This window comes from Choloepus didactylus, chromosome 9 (assembly GCF_015220235.1).
Source record: "Choloepus didactylus isolate mChoDid1 chromosome 9, mChoDid1.pri, whole genome shotgun sequence".
In the NCBI taxonomy this organism is placed as follows: Eukaryota; Metazoa; Chordata; class Mammalia; order Pilosa; family Megalonychidae; genus Choloepus; species Choloepus didactylus.
Window position 1 is genome coordinate 10,958,211 of NC_051315.1, and position 12,042 is coordinate 10,970,252.

General features: G+C 36.8%; 1 pseudogene; it reads right to left on the reverse strand.

The window, feature by feature from the left end:
• Positions 1-372: 372 nt before the first annotated feature.
• On the reverse strand, positions 373-7,000 carry LOC119544582 (annotated as a pseudogene).
• Positions 7,001-12,042: the final 5,042 nt, after the last annotated feature.

Below are 12,042 nucleotides of genomic sequence, written 5' to 3' on the forward strand. Positions count from 1 at the left end.
CTCAGCTCTACCAAGGATAGTCAGGAGATGATGTTCTCTCAGAGCAGGGAACTCTGCTGGGGGCGTGGGTGGGATTCTCACCAAACACAGCTGTCTGTGATCTTGGGGTTCTGGGTGTATCTAGAAATCACATTTTTGCTTTGTTTCAGACTGGACACTACCAGGCACCTAATGCTTGATCTCTTTTTAAATGAGAGACTTCAAGATTAGCCAGCATGGTTCTTTTCAGTTTGTTGCATGAAGGAGTTACACTACTCCAAGTTAAAATCCAACCCCCAAAGATTACAGCATACAAGCTATAAGGTTTTAAGCTAGTGACAGGGGATAGAAAGGAAATTTTCTGCTCATTGCAAGGACATCCTCACTTAAGCTTCAGTGAGCCACAAGCACTTGAAACCCGTGAACCATCAGCTGGTTGCCCTCAGCCAGTCCAGACTCTACAAGGAACTGGTTTTTGTTCTTGTGCTGGTCACCCTGCAGAGGAGTCAATTCTCCATATTATGGATGCTCAATTACAGGATCATCACAGGCAAATTTTTTCTTAAACACCTACACTAGTTTCTTTTTATGGTAATTGTCGTGATTTGCTAGAGCTGCCATTATGCTAGATACGAGAAATGGATTGGCTTTTATAAAGGGGATTTATTTGCTTAAAAAATCAGAGTCCTAACACCATAAACACATTCAAGGGTGCTTCTCTTAGTTTCTCTGGAGCAAACTCTGGGCTACCATCTTCAAAGCATCAGCAAAAGTCTGCTTTCAAGGGCTGTCTCCAAAATGTTGCTCTTGGGGCGTTTTGTCCTTTCTTAGCTTCTTCAGCTCCTGTGCATCTAAGCATCTGGATTCCTCTCTTAGCTTTGCCAGCAGACCTTATCTCTCCAAAATGTTCTTCTCAGTTGCTCTGAGCTTCCTCTGTTTGTGAGCTCTTTTATAGGACTCCAGTGACTAAATCAAGACCCACCCTGAATGGGTGTGTTCCACGTCTCCATGGAAGTAACTTAACCAAACGTTTCACCCACAGCTGATTTGAGTCACATCTCCATGGAAACACTCAAACAAAAGATTTCAGCCTAATCAACACTAATACATCTGCCCCCACAAGATTGAATTAAAGAATATGGCTTTTCTGGGACATAATATTTGCAAACTGGCACAGTAATCATCAGAGTTCCCTTGGACACTGGTAAGGGATTTCCTGACATTTCTCTGTGGAATTCTTATATGGATATCATCCTCAGTCCCAGCAGGAGGCAGGTCATCAGCCTTACTTGCATTAGCAAAGGAGCTGAAAGAGTGGACGTTCTGGATAGCGGGCAGATGATATGATTCATTTTCCTTGGTGGAAAGCCTGGGGAAGGTGGTGGTGGGAGAAGGTGGGAATGGCAGACGGAGTGAGCAGAAGCCAGGGGGCTTGATGGGGAGGCTGCTGAGTCCTCAGCTGTGGCTCATTGCCTGGGAACAACTGTCTCTTATAGTTTTGCCTTTTCCAGAATGCTAGTAAAGCCTGTTCTGCATCTTCACCAGCATTTAGTATTATCAGTGTTTTGCTGCTGTGGTGGTTTGTTTTCTTTTCTTTTGTGCCATTTTAATAGGTGTATAGTGGTATCAAGGTTTGAATTTGTATTTCCCCATCATGCTGAGCATAAATATCACTGTTGGTTAAGATCTATTAATATCTTCTGCCCGTTTTTATTGGGTTGTCTGTTTTCCTATTGTTGGTATTACAGACATTTAAAAAATATTCTGGCTTTGTCTTACATGTAATTTGCAAATATTTTATCCAATTCTGTGATTTGTCTTTTTTTATTTTAACATGTTCTTTTGAAGAGTAAAATTTCTTAAATTTGATAAATCTAATTTATCATTTTTCCCATTTTGTTTTCTTTTTTGGGTAGTACTTTTGGTGTTATATCTAATAACTTATCACCAAATTCAAGGGCTTGCAGATAATCTCTTATAGAATTTTAGTAGTGTTTTACATTTATGTCTATGATCATTTATGTATTTGATGTGGTGTACAAGTAGAGTATGTCTGTTTGCTAATATTTATTGAATACGATGTCAGATTGTTCAAGTACAAGTTATTTAAAATACTATCTTTTATCCATTAAATTTCCTTGCACCTTTGTCATGTATCTCTTCACTATGTTAATATGGTGTATTTGTGTACTCTTTCTTCTGCTCCATTTGATATATGAATCTATCCTTTCACCAAACAGTTTTGATTATGATGTCTTTATATTAAGAGCATATGTGAGGTAACATGAGATCTAAATATTTGTTTTTCCTTACAGAAATATTTTGACTGTTCTACTTTCTTTTACTTCCTAAAGAAATCTTAGAATTAAGTTGTTGATACCTACAAAAGCTTGCAAGAATTTTGATCTAGATTGTGTTAAACTTCTTAGCTCAAGCCTGAGACAATAACGTCTTAGCAATATTGTGTCTTTCATTTTATGAACATGGTGTATCTTCCCATTTATTTAGGTCTCTTAGCTCTTTCATCAATATGTCATACTTTTCAGCATACATATCTTTCACATATTTGTTTCCAAGTATGTCACATTTTTGCTATTATTGTAAATGGCATTTTTATTGTATTTCATATTTCTAATATTCAAGGCTGGAATTTAGGTATTTAATATATTTTTGAATATTGGCCTCATAACCTATGACTTAGCTAATCTACTTATTAGTGACAAGGGTTTCTTCATAGATTTTTTTTTTTAATTTTGTCTAAATAGGCAATCTTGTCATTTTCAAATCGAGACAAACTTATCTCTTCTTTTACAGGAAAATTTTCAAGAAAATTTACAAGAAAATTTTTATTTTCTTGTTTTTCTTTTTCTTTCCTAATTTAACAAGCTAAGACTTCCAGTACAATGTGGAATGGGAGTGTTGGAGAAGACTTCCTTGACTTTTCCCAGACTTAGGTAGAAAGTGTTTCGGTCTCTCACCATTAAGTAAGAGGTGATCTGTAGTATTTTTGTAGGTGCCCTTTATTAAGCTGAGCACATTCCCTTCTATTCCTAGTTTTTCCAATTTTAATCTTGAAAGGATGTAAATTTTTCTGCATTTATAGAGATGACAATATGTTTTGCTTTCTCATACATGTAGTTAATATGGTGAATTGCACTGATAGCTTTTTAAATGTTGAAACAGCCTCATATTCCTGGAGCATACCCCTCCTTGGTCATGATGTACTTTACTGTTTATATCTAACACAATTAAATGTGTTAATGTACTTTGTTTAAAATTATTGTTTTTATGTACATAAGTGATATTCCTCTGTAGCTTAATATTTTTTGTCGGATACTGGTACTAGAGCAATACTGGACTCGTAACAAGGGTTGGGATGTGATTTTGCTGAATTAGTATCATCTGTACCTGAAAAGTTTAGAGAATTGACAAATGAAACCATCTGGGCCTAGAGTTTTCATTTTTGGAAGGTTTCTAAGTACAAATTCAATTCCCTTAGCAGATAGAGGATTAATCTGGGTATCTTTTTCTTGTTAAATAAGTTTTGGTTCATCTCATTGAATTTATTGAATTTATGGACACAGAGATGTTCATAGTATCTGCTTGTTATCCTCTGAATTTCCGTGAACTCAGTAGTGATGTCTCTCCTTTTATTACTGAAAATGAAATGTATGGTTTTTTTTCTTTTCTTCTTGGTCAGTCTTGCTTCAGGTTTATAAATTTTATTCATCCTTTTAAAGAGCCATTAGAACTTTTTGCTTCATTGATTTTATCTATTGTTTTAATTTTTTTAATTTACTTGATTTCTACTCTTATCTTTATTTTTTCTTCCTTCTGCTTCCTTTGAGTTTTACTCTTTTTTCTCTCATTTCTTAAGGCAAAAGTTTAGGTTATTTATTTTAGATTAGTTTCTTTTCTAATGTGATCACATTTACAAAATTAATTTCCCTCTAAGTTCTACTATTCCTAAAATTCAAAATTTTGATATGTTGTATTTTCATTCATTTCAAACAAATTTTTTAATTTCCTACAAGATCAAATTCTAAATGTTTGGGCATTTTCCAGATATCTTGCTGTTATTGATTTCTATTTTAATTTTTTTTGTAAACTGAAAAATAATTCCTTATGATTTAATTCCTTTCAAGACTTTTGAGATTTGTTTATGTCCAATAATATGTACACTGTTCCTTGTACACATGACAAGAATGTATCTGATTTTGTTCATAGAGCGTTTTAGCATTTTATATATGTCATTTTTGTCAAAGTTGTTAGTGTTGTTGTTTAGGATATACATATGCTGTTATTTATTTGATGTAATAAATTCTGTATTTATGTGCATATAACAATTTAGAATTGTGATATCTTCTTAGAGAATTGATCCCTTTACCACCCATTTCATGTCATTATATAGAGCAAAATTTCTGTCTATATTGTATGCCTTCTGATTAAAGAACTTCCTTTAGCTCTTCTTGGAGAGTATTGGGAATGAATTTCTTCGGTTTTTGTTTGGCTTAGAAAATCTTTATTTTTCCTTCATTTTGAAGGATATTTTCAATATAGTTTTTGATTGATGGTATTTTTCTATCAGCACTTCAAAGATGGTTTCCCAGTTCCTGTATGATAATTTTTACCTATGTCATCTTCGCAAGTTGGGCAAGTGCTATTGAATTCAGTGATTCTTTTATTGATTGTTTTGGGTATACTGATGATTCTGTCAAAGGGTTATCACATTACATTTTTAAATTGTTTTTTAACATCCCATTTAATTATTTCTTATACTTTCTAACCCATAATACATTTACCTATCTGATCTGTCATGCTGTCTACTTTTTCCATTAAAGCTGTTATTATATTAACCAAGTTTCTTTTAAAAGCCGTGACTGATAGTTCCAACATTTGTATCATTTCTTAATTTGATTCTGAAGACTGTGTCATGTCTTCATACTCCATTTTGTCTTGCTTTTTTTTTTTCCTATGGCTCATAATTTTATTATTTTTTTTATTGAAACCAAATATGTTATAAAGGTCACTGGATACCATTATGCTTGTAGATAAGCAAATATTTCCTTCTCCCAGGACTTTAGTTTGGAAGCTTATGTTAATCTAAGCAGGAATTGAGTGGTGTCTGAAACTTGATGTTGCTGAATTTACTCTAAGTGTGCCACAGTCTTCATATCCAGCTTGTGTTTACCTGTGTTACCTCTGGTATAGATACCTTGTGTTTAGTGTGTGGACTAATTTTTCAGGGAGCTTTATCAATGTTTGCTTCCTTCTTGGATTTGGCATTTTCTTTCGTATTGCTTCCCAAATAGACTCTGCCTCGTGCTGTTCTCCAAGCTGCATCCCACTGTGGGTTGTTATTATTACTGCTTGTTAGTGTGATGATGCCGCACAGGGAGGCATTCTTAGTCTTAATCCTAAACAGACACTGTAAACTTTGTCTTGGGGTTGTGGCCTTTGGACTTGTTTCTGCTCCTTCAGTTGAAATGCTGCTCCTGGCATATATTCCTGCCTCTCCTCATGGGTAGCACTAATTTTTGTTTTCCTTTGCTGTTGACCACCTCTAGCTTCAATGGGTTTCCACCAGATCCTGAGTTTATAGTTATCTTTCCCCTTTCCCATGCAAAGTAAAGCTTATGTTCTGTAGAGAAGAGAGAGGAGATTGGTCTGAGCTGATGGACCTCCTCCAGACATCACCATGAGCAAAGCTTTCCTTTATTCTCTGTTCTTCCCTGTAAGAGCCTGGCACAGGGCCCTTGGAGAGTAATCCTGCAAGAGGGTCAAATCCCTCCATGTCTAAGACTCCAGAGGCTCACACTAGCCAATAATTAGCCTTTAGCAATTCATTAAAAATTGCAAGCTTCATCTTCTTACCAGCTTCCGTGGTGTCTGGCCTCACCTGGCCCATAGCAAATGCTCAGGTCCTGTTTCTCCACACAGGTACCTGCTCCTATCCATGTTGTTCTCCAGCCTCAGTTTTCTGATGGATTCCAGAAAGGGAATTGATTTGAATTTTATACAGCTTTTTTCTTGTTGAAAGGGTGAGAGCAGTGTTTTTTTTTTAATTCACTCTACATCTTAGGTGAAAACCTCCTCTCAACTAAATTTTGAAGATGGCAAACTGATTTTATACCATTAGTAGGATATCCTCTAAGGGCAAACATGACTATAAAGGAATTTTAAGTTTTTATTCATTGGTTTAATTTTAGAAGTAATATTGGTATTGTGATTCTGAAATTAGTTTATGAACATTGTAATATGAAACAAATAAATATATAAAATTATATTAGGAACCAAGATTTTAATTGTAAGAGAAAATCAGTACAAATATTTTTTAAAAGAACAGAAAGGAAAAATCTCGTAATGCTAAGTCTGAATTGGAAACAACAAATACAAATGTTTACATGTATAAATATAAAATTTATTAATACATGTATAAAAATGCATAGAGATTTAAATGTAAAGGTCTATCTACCTACTATCTATTATCTATCTATTATCTATCTATCTGTCTATCTATCTATCTATCTATCTATCTATCTATCTATCTATCTATCTTCTAATTCTGTCCACTGAATTGTTCTAGACACAATGATGCATAAGTAAGTAATGGGTACATCTAACCCAGATATGTTTCTAAGTATCATTCCTTTCAAGAAAGTACTAGACCATTGAGATATTAATTTATATCAGATATAAGTTAGGAAAAATCAGCTTGAAGCATCTTTTTTTGCCAGAAAGCAAGGAGGTGCTCAAAGACTAACAAGGTCATATCTAAAAGGCAAAGATGCTATAGTTAGAATATCACCACTTGCAATCACCAAAATAATATTCAGGCAAAGATCATTACATATGAAACATTTTGGTGAAAAGTTGTTGAGGAATAGGACAATTTCATTGTCTCAAAATATCACCTCATAGATTTCTGACCTGTAAAATGGAGATACCTGGTGTTTACAGGCTTAATCAAGTGGTCAAATTTAGCATCACCAATGTTGGCACAGTCTGAAATGTTATACATTCTGATGAAATGTAGTAAGATTACTTTGTATCTTTTATTAAAAAGGGTAGTTTTTTTGGCAAAAAAAGTTCAGTGTGAAACTGATCATGAGTACATTATGTGACAAACTCAGAATGTGGTTTATTACATAAGATAATGTGCTTAGATGCTTCAAAAAAGTCAATATAGTGAAAAACCTAAGAGCACAGGGAATAATCTAGATATAAAGATTAAAGAGGCAATTATCAAATATAATTTATAAACCAAGGATCCTGAATTTTTTAAAAAAGAAAATAAATTTAATTTTCGGTTAATTGAGACTTGAGTGAGGACTTAATATTTGGTGACAATGTAGAATTATATTGAATTATTAGAGGTGTGAAGATGTAGTTTGTAAGAAGCTGTTATTTTTAGAAGGTACATGCTGATGTGTGAAAGGTGAAATGTGTGTCTAAAACATACAAATAACACACACACAAATACATGCATATAGTGCATACAATGAAGAAGAGAAATAAATGTGGTAAAAGTCTACATTTGGTGAATCTGGGTGAAGAGTAAATCTGTATTCCTTGTCCTATTCTTTAGACCCTCTATAGAAATAAACAATTTCCAAAAAAGTTTGGGAGAAAAAGATTTCTGCAGTAATTATTTGTTTATGTGCTATGTGTTTTGGCATGCTTATATTTGTGCATGTTTTTATAATCCAAATAATGCATGAACATGCTTATAAAATAAATGGAATGGAATCTGATGCATACAATGTCTGTATCCATACCTCCTCCCGTTTTAATCCCAGTCTGCAGAAGGAATTTCTTTTAAGTATTTGTGTTTTAATTTTTTCTGCTATTTCTACAGTGCTCCACCATAATGTGAATACTTATTTTTCTGTGTAATGCCTTAACTGAATGCATAATTTACAAGTTACTAAAAAATTCCCTTAATTCCTTAAAAATCACACTCACTACATTACAAGCTAGATAAAAATATGATTATTGTTGTTTCGATAGTATATAATTGGGGAACTCAATTCTAGAAGATGCAAGGGAGTTAGCATGCAAGAAAAACAATACAGAAGCTGTTTGACTCATGCAAAATTAGCTCCTATCCTGCAGTGAGTGCCCTGCTAGTATCTTTCCCAGAGCAGATATTCAATAAAGACATTTAATGATTAATTAGTAATAAAACCGAAACACAAATTTAAAGTGTTTATATAATTAATAATAATATGAACACTAAAACATTTTCATAAATAAGTGCTTAAATCACTAACCAATTTCCCCTTTCTCTCCATTCTATCCAGACTCCGTCAAAAAATGTTCAAAGACTCTCTACTGAGGAACTCAAGTGGACCTCGGTTTCTGAGCATAGCTCCACATAAACAAGTTTTATCAGGAGTAATTATTTGCTTAAACATTCATTAGGAATTTATATCTGCCACACTAATTGTTAAGTTTTGTTCTAGGGCAGTAATTTCTAAAAGTCTTATCCTAGGATCATCTGGGAAATTGTTAGAAATGCAAGTTTTGGGGCACCACCCCAGACTACTAAATTAGAAACTCGAGAGGTAGAGCCCAGAAACCTATGCCTTAAGAACTCACCCAGGTGATTCTTATTGTGATGGTTGGGTTCATGTGTCAACTTGGCTAGGTGGCCTAGCTGTCTGGTCAAGCGGACACTGGCCGGACGATTGCTGTGAGGAGTTGACAGTTTGTTGACGGCTCTGCAGAATTTGGGCTCGTGCGTGCCCGCAGTTGCGTGAGTCACTTTTACACTTTGATAATCAGAGACATCTCTCATTGATTCTGTTTCCAAGGAGAAACCTAACTAATACAACTTGGTACCAGGAGTGGGGTGGGTCATGAAAAGAGTTAGAATTATCTCTCAAGCCATTCACCTCAGGACACTCTGTTGCATTTTCATCTCTTAAAACAGGATTAATCTCTCCAGACAAAAGAGTGAGGGCTGCTTCCTCAGGGGAGGTGATTACAGGATTAGCAGGCATTGAAGGGTTAATCTCCTTAGGTGGGGGTTGGGTGGCAGGCTCCTTAGGGCAGACTGGAGGCAGAGAAGCTTTTTCCCCAGGACAGCCCTCTACAGGTAAATCTAACAATGACCCAGCAGAATCCAGGATTCCAATGTCCTCACTGTCATTATCAATCCATATGTCCCTATCCCAAGTTTCCAGGTCCCATTCTTTTCCAATCAATGCCTTTACTTTAACAGCAGACACCCTGAGAGGTTGAGATTTTAGTTTACGCTGTAAATGTGCTACTTGCACAATGAGAGACTGTGTCTGATTTTCAGAAACCTCCAGTCTGCGGGCACAGGAAATAAGATTTTCTTTCAGGGCACAGATGGAACCCTTTGCATCTGTCATATGGCATTCAAGTTTTGAATTTGAAGCCTTTAGCTCATCCCTTTCTCTTACAACTGTATCCAAAGTATCTAAGAGCAGCCAGCCAACATCATTATACCTCTTAATACTGCAAAACTCCATGAAAGTGTCGAAAACATTGTCACCCAGAACCTCGCTTTGTACTAGAGTACAATTAGGAGAATCAAATGGTGCTATTTTGCATATTTCCTTTGCCAACTCCTGCCATGGACTGTTAGTGCCCTCTTGATTATTGGAAATAGAGTCATTAGTGCCTCTGAATCTAATCAGAGTAGAAAACAAATTGCAAAAGCCCATTTTAAGATTCCGTTTCTCAAGAACCACTTCCGGTACCAAGTTGTATTAATTAGGGTTCTCCTTGGAAACAGAATAGATAGATAGAACGGTGGAATGGCCTTTTGAAGACTCAATTACGGCGCCAACTAGGTGGCAATACCTTGCAGGGCTGGGGCAGTGTTCTCCAGGAGGCTGTGTATGCGCTGAATCAGTGTCCACTCTATGGTGCTGTTTCTCCCATAGCCAGGATTCATGGGTCCAGGAATCAAGGGGTGGAAACAGGAGTAGCACCACTCACTATCACTCCTAGTGATCCACTGGGGAAATTTTTGCTTCCTGTCCCTGCAAGTTTAAGCTCTGCTGGTCTACAGGTCTTGGTTCCAAAAGGAGGAGTGCTTCCACCAGGAAACACAACAATAATCCCATTGAACTGGAAGTTAAGGCTGCCACCTGGCCACTTTGGGCTTCTTATGCCTCTGAATCAACAGGCAAGTAAGGGGATTACTGTACTGGCTGGGGTGATTGATCCTGACTATCAAGGGGAAATAGCACTGCAACTACACAACGGAAGTAAAGAAGAGTTTTCCTGGAATACAGGAGATCCCCTAGGGCGTCTCTTAGTACTACCATGTCCTGTGATTCAAGTCAATGGAAAACTGCAACAACCCAATCAGGCAGGACTACCAATGGCCCAGAAACTTCAGGAATGAAGGTTTGGGTCACCCCACCAGGCAAAGAACCATGGCCAGCTGAAGTGTTTGCTGAGGGTAAAGAGAACATGGAATGGGTAGTGGAAGAAGGTCGTGATAAATATGAACTACGGCCACATGACCAGTTACAGAAACGAGGACTATGATGACATGAATATTTCCTCCTCGTTTTGTTATGATTATGTTTGTCTGTAAAGCAAATATCTTTGCTTTCTTCTCTGTCTTATCCCCTTATCATATGGCATAAGCTGTAATGTTCATTTTGAAGATATGGTTTTAGGTGATGTGTACAATTGCCAAGTTGACAAGGGGTGGACTGTGATGGTTGGGTTCATGTGTCAACTTGGCTAGGTGACCCAGCTGTCTGGTCAAGCGGGCACTGGCCTGACGATTGCTGTGAGGATATTTGAGGCTGGTTAATAAACCAACAGGCTGGTCTGTTGGATCATCAGTCAATTGACTGCAGCTGACTGATGACTCATCAAGGGGCATGCTTCCACAGTGAGAGAATGCAATTGGCTGGATTTGGTCCGGGTGATCAGCCGGTTTGTTGGATCATCAGTCAATTGACTGTGGCTAACTGATGACTCATCAAGGGGCATGCCTTCCACAATGAGAGAATGCAATTGGCTGGATTTGGTCCGGGTGATCAGTTGGAGGCTTATAAGCTGGACAGTTAGAGAACCTTCACTTCTTCTTCGGCTGCTCAGTGAAGCATTTCCTGGGGAGCTCATCGAAGTAGCCGGTTCGTTTCCTGAAGAGTTCATCAAAGTTGCTGGTTCATTTCCCGAGGAGTTCGTCGGACGTCTTCCTTGGAGTTGACAGTTTGTTGACAGCTCTGCAGAATTTGGACTCATGCGTGCCCGCAGTTGCGAGTCACTTTTACAATTTGATAATCAGAGACATCTCTCATTGATTCTGTTTCCAAGGAGAACCCTAACTAATACACTTATGTACCATAAAATTTTAGTAGCATAGAGCTAGAGTAAAGGAGAGCATATATATATAATTATGGAATATATATATATACACACATATATATATATGGAACATATAACATATATAGCACACATGTATATTCTATGTATAATATATATAGTACCATAGTTAGCATAACCTACTTTCTTAGGAGCTCCTAGTAAAAATGTCTTAGTTTGCAGAGACATCTATAACAAATACTACAGACTAGTTGGTTTAAACAACAGGAATTTACTGTCACACAGTTTTGGATGCTAGAAGTCCAAATTCAAGGTGTCAGCAGAATCATGCTTTCTCTGAAGTCTGCAGTGTTTTGGTGGGGGGCTTGTCAGCAACATATAACTCAATCTTTGCCTCTATCCCATGGTTGTCTCTCTCTATCTGTGCCTCCTCACTGTGTTCAAATTCCCTCTGCTGAAAGGACTTCAGTCATATTGGGTTGAGGCCACCAATTCAGTTTGACCTCACCTTGACTAAGGACATCTTCAAAGGTTTCACATCCACAGGTCCAGGGATTAGGACTTCAACAGGTCCTTGGGGGGAGAGCATGATTCAACCCACAACAAAAACATAAAATGCAAAGAAAATGCAAAATAAAACATTTTCGGAGTCATGAGATGAGTTCCTGAGACAGGTTCAAGTTGTAGCTTAAAAAGAAGGAAATGGTCAAATCTATCTAGAAGAAAAGAAGATTTCATGGA